Source organism: Chenopodium album, chromosome 3, assembly GCF_948465745.1.
Source record: "Chenopodium album chromosome 3, dcCheAlbu1.1, whole genome shotgun sequence".
NCBI classification, from domain to species: Eukaryota; Viridiplantae; Streptophyta; class Magnoliopsida; order Caryophyllales; family Amaranthaceae; genus Chenopodium; species Chenopodium album.
Window position 1 is genome coordinate 15,437,410 of NC_137836.1, and position 8,829 is coordinate 15,446,238.

Here is an 8,829-nt window from a genome sequence, read left to right on the forward strand (position 1 = left end):
CGACAAAGGCAGCTACGGAGTCCGCAGCAAAAAGGCCGGAAGTCTCAACTCTCATTCCTGAGCAGAAAGAGCTCATTCAGCTGAGGAAAAAGGTATTTGAGCTGGAAGCTCACAACCTGAATCGAGAATGGAGCGTGGAGGCACTACTACAATTTCCTTGTTTTTGCGACGCTTTTAAGGCTGATTTAGGACGCTTAAAAGCGTCGAGAATTTTTTTTTCGACGCCTTAAAAAAGCGTCAAAAAAACGCGAGTCGAGAATTCTGCATGACACCAAAAAGCGTCGAGAATCTCGACGCTGTTTTGGGTCCAAATTTTTATACTAAGCGTCCATATTTGAACTAGTTGGCGCAATTTCTCAAATTTTGCGACGCTTTTTCATGTCTGCCAAAAAAATATTTGCGACACTTTTTATTGTCCTTGGTTCCTAATATCCAATTTATTGACACCCTTTCCTGTCTGTGTTTAAATTTTGGCGACACTTTTCAACGTCAATGCAATGAAACAATTCCCTTCATAATAGTGTCTGAGAGTTCTTATTTATGCATAATCAATGCTTTCATGAGTGCTTTTTTACTGATAAAATATTAGGGCTGGTAATTGAAGACAACTCAGTATCCTTGTGCTATGAAAAATTCAAAAATCTCATTTTATTATATAACTTTACTAATATCTTTCCTTACACTCGAATATTCATACAAGAAAAAATAGCACAAAAATGTTTCTAAGAAATTAGTTATGGATTTTAACAGCACATTTGTCGTCTTGTCTAGCAGACAAGCTCATTTCTTCACACAAAAAAAAAAAAATCTTCAATCAATCTCCAATAATCCAGCTGCTCCTTAATAAGATTGTAGGTGGGCATAAAGAAAAAGTTCAGATTATAGACTAGTGCATTTGAACCTGAACATGAAAAACACGGTGCATTAGTGGGAGTACTTAAAGCAAATTACATATAGTAAGTATACGGACTTCATTTTTGGTTTACAAGTACCAAATTGAATGACAATAAGCAACGTATTGCACATGTAAACATGAAATAATTCTTACAAGTCAATTTCCATGTTCAATAAGTCAGCTAACCAAAATTATTTATATAATTATATACAAAGTATCATACCTTAAGAAAATATGCCTACATCTTGGATTGCTAATCATCAAATTCCTGGAAGAAAGTAAAGAGCCTCATTGTTTAAATTAATAAACTCCTCAACATTTTCAACAATGGTCGAACTCTTTCATTGATGAAGAGCTACAGAAGGTGATAATAATCTTACCTATGCACTCTTCTTTGACTTTTGGAAATGAAGAGAGTTCCCACACCAAAACGTGTACCACCTCCATAATAGTGACATAATTAAAAGCTTCTGCCATTATAAAATGACTAAAAAAAGATAAAAAAAAGTGAATATCAAAATAAGAAGATTAGTTTTAGCCATGCTATATATTATACGCAACAAATTAAGGAGTTGCATAGCATAGTTGAGTTGTAAGAGATGGCCACCTCTTGCATTACTCTCCATCTATGAATAAAATGACCTTCCGAGTTGTGACTAAGAATGAATAAAATACACTATTAGAATAGATTAGAGCATTATGTCAACAGAGGTATATAGAATGAAGACTAATTGGATATTGACAATATCTTTCTGAAAACAAAAATAAAATTTAGAATCAATCACACCAGCAGAAATCAAATGCAAATAATTATAGATGACAGAAGCATAGAGAGAAATAACATTGCCCACATAACACTTATTCTAGTAGTGAATCGAATTCATAAAAAAAAGAGATCGAAAAAATGCAATTTATAAATGCAACCACATAGTGTAGAAAACGGTTTAAGCGACATGGAAGAGTTCCCTCAAGCTTAGGAAAACTAGAAAATCTGTACATACTATAATATACTCTAATAATAAAATGGAAAAGAGATGGAAATTAAGAAAGATTCCAAGGATAAAAGAAAAATTCTATCCATTTTAAGGATTGTAAAAGAGTCACTATCAAAATCAATTCATATTTTGCATGTTTAAAGGCAGAAAGTTTGTTATACAAATGAGTAGAGAAAGACAACAAGTAATAATCAATATGACTAAATTGGTTCAATCTCTTATTATTCATACAAAGCATTAAGTCAAGCATTGTTTTCTTTTTAACTCTTCAAATCATGCAATATTTATTCTTTACTTCAATCGAGTAATCTTTAACAAGCTAGAAGTCACACTCTGACAAAAATAACCAATTTTCATGAAAAAAGAGTAGAAAATTATATCTCAATTAAGACTTATGATGTGTACAACCAATTCTGAAAAATAAACATGTATTGTAATAAAGACTTAAGATCATGAAAAGAGAAATGCCACTAAAAAAACTTGAACTAAAGGTTTAAAGAACTTACCTCTAAGTATTGCAGATAAGACATAATATATATACTTGATATATGTCTTTCAATTTGACCCCGTCAAACATACTTTGATGTAGTCATCCATACTAAAATAATTACCATAATGAAATGTTGTTATAAACTGAAGTTCACATTGTATAAAAAAGAGGTATATCTATGTTCTAATCTATTCCCACAACTGCAAGATGGCAGCGACCATAAAAGGCTTCTAGACTTAGTTATGAATATCGATAATCTCTTTTCATAATCTTTTAATGATCTAGAGACTTAATTGATTAATATTGTATAAGAACCATAATCATTAACAAGCCCCCTCCGTTACAAAAATAATAATAATTCACAAGCCTCTATTAATTTGCCATTTAACAATAATTAACAAGCCTCTGTCAATTTGCCATTTAACAAATCCTTCAGGATTTTCATATTTGCTACTACTCCAAGAGGATATTTTAAGTAATGTCATCAGTGGCACTACCTTTAATTAAGCATCACATCGAGGAGCATATTAGCGTGACTAACAACTAAACAAAACATTATTCATTTTAAATTTCAATTGTTCCAATAACTATCAAGAAAACCATTACTTAAAGCATTCGTTAAATCCTATACATTTAGATCTTAGAGAAGATTTAACTTGAGACAAATTCATAAAATCTAGAAATTCAGACTTAAATAAATAAAAAAAAAGAATTCAGAAATTAAAAAAAAAAAAAAAACAAAACAAAACAAAAAAACAAAAGATTTATACTTGATACAAATTATGTTCAATTTTCTATTCTTAATAAAAATTGACAGACAAAATGTTCGACATAGAATTTCATTTAGCTATTAATGAAGTAGATTTGGAACTACAGAAGCAGAGAGGTGAAAGAAATTATTGACCGACTCGTCCCATATCTTAAGCAGTGAATAAAATAAACAATTAATTTCAGATTTGGACTAAAATTGTAGCCTTGAAGTACAAATAGAAGCATAAACAAAACTCCGAAATTCTTTGACGGGAGCCAAACCCATCTCTTAACAAAACATTACTCAAAATCATAACCCTTCAAATGCTTTAAAATACTCAATTCTAAAAGGAAATTAGGAATAAGAAATTACCTCAAATCATCGATCTGAACAAAGGGACGTATTTAATTAACATTGACGATGAGTAATGAAAATTCTGCAATTTAATAAACAAGGAAAATGTAAATTTGAATCCGAACTTGATGAATTCTTGGAAATTTTAGAGGATTAGAAAAGAAAAGGAGACGATACCAACAATGTTGAGAACGAGGGTTTCTACTTGTTCAGAAGCGGCGGTTATGTATTTCCCTAAAATGAATTATGAAGATGCAGGTTAAGCAAACTACATCACGTGTACGACACGTGAGTATTTCTCGACACTTTCCAAAGTCGAAATTAAGTTTAGACTTAGAAAAGTGTTGAGAAATCACGCAAGCTATAATAATTAGTTGACGCCCCTATTATAGCGTCGAGCTAATAGCGTCCAAAAGATACGCATTTTGTAGTAGTGAGGAAATAACCCCCGCTCGAATCAGCCCGGAGAAGCGGGTCCCTTGCAGTAGATCACCGGCCGCAGAGCGAGGACCCAGCCCGGAGAGAAACAAACAAGCGCGAATCCAGGTTGTTCTAGATGATTCCCCATTTTGTCGGGAGATTTTGGAAGAACCCATGGAGAAGGTGAAGATGCCGAGCTACAAGTACAATGGAACCACAACGCCCAAAAGCCACATATCATCTTTCGAGAATCATATGGTACTCTACACCATGACAGACTCAGTCTGATGTAAGGCTTTCCCGCCAACTCTGGAGGGGCTGGCAGCGGAATGGTACGGCGCCATCCCCAAATGTTCTGTGTACTCGTAAGGCCAGCTGAAGAGAATCTTCATGGAGCATTTCATAACCTTGGTGGACAGAACCAAGATGACAACCGAGCTGATGTCCCTGGTTCAAGGAAAGGAAGAGCCCCTGAGGGAGTTCATCACCCGATTCAACAAGGAGGCAACAACCATCCCAAATATGAGCCAGGAGGTAGCGCTGTTAGCAATGTAGAGTGGCCTACTACCAGGATCACCATTTATAGCATACATGGGGCATAAGAGCCTCAAAACGCTCGCTGAAGCGCTAGGCAAAGCGCATGAGTTCATCAAAGAAGACGAGATTAATAGAGCAATGCTGGGTAGGAAAGCAATAGGTGACTCGGTTAAGCAGGCAGAGGTTACCCGGGAAGAGAACAAACCCAGGGTGGACCAGCCAAGCAGGGCCGAGCAAAACCGCAGAGAAGCGGACAGGGCAGTGGGACTGAGAAGGTCCGATCCAAGGAGAGGGCCAAGGCCTGGGAAGTTTGATCAGTATACCCCACTAACCCATTCCAGATCTCACACATTCAGTGTAAATAAGGCTGATGATAAGTGGCAGAGGCCTCCAAGGATGGTAAACAGGAGTCGTGATACCAGTAAGTGGTGTGACTTTCACGGGGACTATGGCCACACCACTGAAGAGTGCACACACTTGAAGGACAACATAGAGGACTTAGTAAGGAGAAGATACTTGAGTCAATTTAAGCAGCGTGGTGACTCTCCAAAAGAAGGGAGGAAGATAGAGCGGGCCGAGCTGACTGTAGAGGAGGTCAGAGGGGCCCAGCTGGAGACAAGGATAGAGATTGCAAGCCAGAGGGCAGGGTGTACGTGATCAGCGGGGGTCTTGTACATGGGGGGATAGTTAATAGAGCGCGGGCTGACCTGCGGGCGATGATACATCAAATATACGACAATGATAAGCGTAGATGGCCACCTCTTCCCCCGCAGCCATGAGCCACGTTCGACGAGTATGACAAGAAGGGCATAATTTACCCTCTGATGACCACCTGGTGACAATGAGAATTACAAACTGGGAGGTGGATAGAATACTGATAGACGGAGGCAGCTCAGCCAACATCATATACATCAGTGCGTTCAATGAGCTGAAGTTAGACAAAAAAGACCTGAAGAGAGTAAACTACGAGGTTACCGGGTTTAATGGCTCGGGGATCACCCTAGAAGGCATAATCGAACATCAGTGCGTTCAATGAGCTGAAGTTAGACAAAAAAGACGTGATGTCAGAGCAGAATTTCTCGTGATAAACTCCCCTTCACCCTACAATGTAATTATGGGAAGACTGCTCATCCACAAGATAGGCGGGGTGGTATCCACTTACCACCTGGCCATGGCTTACACAACTAATGAGGGTTGGTCAGAAAAGCTCACGGGAAGCCAGAAGACAGCCCAACAATGTTACATAACTGCCTTAAAGCAGCCTGACAAAACCAGATAACAGTCCGGTTCCGAGAGAAGGCTCCCTGAGCAACCTGAGAGGAAGTCAAGGAAAAGGAAGCGTGAAGAGTATCACAGGGAAAAAGATAAATAGAAGTTGGCAATGGAAAACTTCTAGCCTGCAAAAGAAGAAATGGCCAGACCACTTCCCAGCGGGGAGCCTGTCACAGTCGAGCTCACAGAAGGTGATCCTTCGAGGACGGTGAAGATTGGAAAAGACATTGATCCAGGAGTAGGGGTGCACCTCATAGAGCTGCTGAGAAAGAATAAAGACATTTTTGCATTTTCCGCAGATGAGATGCCCGGAATTGACCTAGAAGTCATGGTGCATAAGCTAAATGTGAAGGAGGATATTAGGCCAGTTAGGCAGAAAAAAAGAAGCTTCTCCACGGAGAAAAACCAGGCAATCCAGGAAGAGGTGGAAAAACTCTTAGAAGCAGGATTTATTGAACCTTGTGACTATCCAGAATGGTTAGCCAACGTGGTCATGGTGAAGAAGGCAAATGGCCAATGGAGAATGTGTGTTGATTTCACGGATCTTAATAAAGCCTTCCCGAAGGACTGTTACCCACTGCCACGGATAGATCAACTAGTAGACTCAACCAGCGGGCACGCCCTGCTAAGCTTCATGGAAGCCTTCTCAGGGTACCATCAAATCAGCCTACACGAGCCAAACAGGCAGAAAACTGCATTCATTACCGAAGGGGGAGTGTATAATTACATAGCTATGCCCTTCGGGCTGAAGAACGCTGGAGCAACTTTTCAGAAGGCAACGGATAGAGTGTTCCTTCACTAGAGGGAAGAAAGGTTGAAGTATACGTTTACGACTTAATTGTTAAGAGCGTCACGCAGGCTGGACATATCATGGATCTGGAGGAAACATTTGCCACCCTGAACAAGTATAGAATCAAGCTCAACCCGAAAAAATGTGTCTTTGGAGTGAGCTCCGGAAAGTTCTTGGGTTTTTTTATCAGCGAGAGAGGAATAGATGCCAACCCAGAAAAGGTCGAAGCAGTCCTCAGTGTGCCCGAGCCTAAGAGCATCAAAGATATCATGCGGTTGACAGGCAGAATGGCCGCATTGACCAGATTCATCAGCAAGTCAGCAGACAAAGCCTTGCCATTCTATCAGCTGTTGAAAGGAAACAGAGAATTCAAGTGGGGAACTAAGGAGAAAGAAGCTTTTGAGGGTATTAAGGAGCACCTGACTAAGCTCCCAACAATGATCAGCCTGGAGCTAAGGGAAAAACTACAGTTGTACATCTTAGCGTCAATATAGACAATCGTAGCCGTTCTGCTGGTAGAAAGACAGAAGCAACAAAGGTTCGATATATTTTGTGAGCCACGTGCTGACCGAGGCAGAGCAAAGATACCCCCTGGTAAAGAAGCTAGCCTTCGCAGTGGTCACAGCAGCAAGCAAGTTAAAACCATATTTTGACGCGCATATAATAGAGGTTCTCACAAACCACGCGCTGGAGAAAGCATTACAAAACATGGATGCATCGGGTAGACTCTTAAAGTGGGAAATCGAGCTTTTTGAGTATGAATTCGAGGTCAAGCCTAGAGCAACCATCAAGGCACAAGCTTTAGCAGACTTCATAGTGGAAGCCTCCTATGAGGAGAAAGAGGATGACATTGGGATCTGGAAGGTGGAAGTGGACGGATCCTCAGCCCAAACGGGGAGTGGGGCATGAGTCATAATGACGTATCCAGAAGGAAACGTATTTGAGTATGCCATCAAGTTCAAGTTCAAAGCGTCTAATAATGAAGCAGAGTACGAAGCGACGCTGGCAGGCCTGCGTATGAGCCTCGCAGCCGGAGCCCGCAAAGTACACCTGCAGACTGATTCTCACCTCGTTGCCAGCCAACTGCAGGGGGCGTATGAGATAAGGGAAGCCACTATGATGAAATATGTAACCAAAGTGAAAGAACTGGCAACCCAGCTAGTCCATTTCCAGATAGACTTGGTTCCTAGAGCAGGAAACTCTCAGGCTGACGCCTTATCTAAGTTAGCCAGCTCCACCTTACAAAGCCTCACAAGAACAGTGATGGTCGAAGTGTTAAAAGAAAGCAGCATCGCTTAAAAGGAGCAGGTAAACTGCGTCAGGAGTCAAAGAGCCTGGTTCTCAGACATCTTGGCGTACACACTTCATGGCTCGCTGCCCGATGATGAAGTACATGCCAAGAGGTGAAGAAAGACGCAAATTGGTATGTAGTGATGAATGGAGAGCTCAACAAGAAAGGCTTCTCAAAGCCGCTGCTGAGGTGTATTCCAGAATGGGAGCAAGAGGGCATTATGGAAGAAGCCCACTCCGGAATACGTGCCAACCATTTCGGCGGGAAAGCATTGGGAGTAGAGGTCATTAGAAGAGGGGCATATTGGCCAACTCTTATGCGGGACGCACTACAAATATTTCAAGAAATGCGACAAGTGTCAAAAATATTCACCAGCCATAAATCAGCCAGCAAACAATCTAACTCCAATCCTCAGCCCGATTCCATTCGCTTAGTGGGGAATGTACATATTGGGACCTTTCACCACTAAGACAGCGGGCAGGAAGTATCTCATTGTGGCAGTAGATTACTTTACAAAGTGGATAGAAGCTGAGCCCACCAAGTACATAAAGGCAACCCAGGTCAGAACATTTATATGGAAGAGCATCATCACTAGATTCGGGGTGCCACACTGTATAGTCTTTGATCATGGGTGCCAATTTGACTGCGACACCATAAAAGACTACCTGGGGGATATGGGCACCAAGTATGCAAGTGCCTCAGTCTGCCACCCGCAGAGCAATGGCCAAGCAGAGGCAGCAAATAAGCTGATCCTGACAGCCCTACAAAAGAAGCTGGAGTAATACAAGGGCCTATGGGCAGACTTAGTCCTAGAGCTCTTGTGGGAAAATAGGACCACTGAGAAGGAGTTAACCGGTAAAATCCCTTCCACCCTGGCCTACGGGGTTGATGCAATTGTCCCTGTGGAAGTGCAAATCCCCAGCCTGAGGATACAACACTATGAGCAGCAAGAAAAGAAAAAGCGCATGCAGGAAGAGCTAGACTTCCTGTCAGAATTAAGGCTAAAAGAAGTCCTTAAGCTGGCAGCCCAAAAG

The 8,829-nt window shown here is 40.7% G+C and overlaps 1 long non-coding RNA gene across 6 annotated transcripts; it reads right to left on the minus strand.

Annotated features, from left to right (window-relative positions):
- Positions 1 to 641: 641 nt before the first annotated feature.
- On the minus strand, positions 642 to 3,800 carry LOC145612024 (uncharacterized). Of its 6 annotated transcripts, none has more exons than XR_014106512.1 (7): positions 3,663 to 3,791; positions 3,504 to 3,567; positions 2,397 to 2,488; positions 1,503 to 1,551; positions 1,276 to 1,382; positions 1,119 to 1,163; positions 642 to 901 (listed from the first exon to the last, which is right to left on the minus strand). It is a non-coding gene; the product is annotated as an uncharacterized LOC145612024 (long non-coding RNA). The 6 variants fall into 6 exon arrangements; XR_014106513.1 differs by having other exon boundaries at positions 3,667 to 3,701; XR_014106517.1 differs by lacking the exon at positions 1,503 to 1,551 and having other exon boundaries at positions 3,663 to 3,800.
- Positions 3,801 to 8,829: the final 5,029 nt, after the last annotated feature.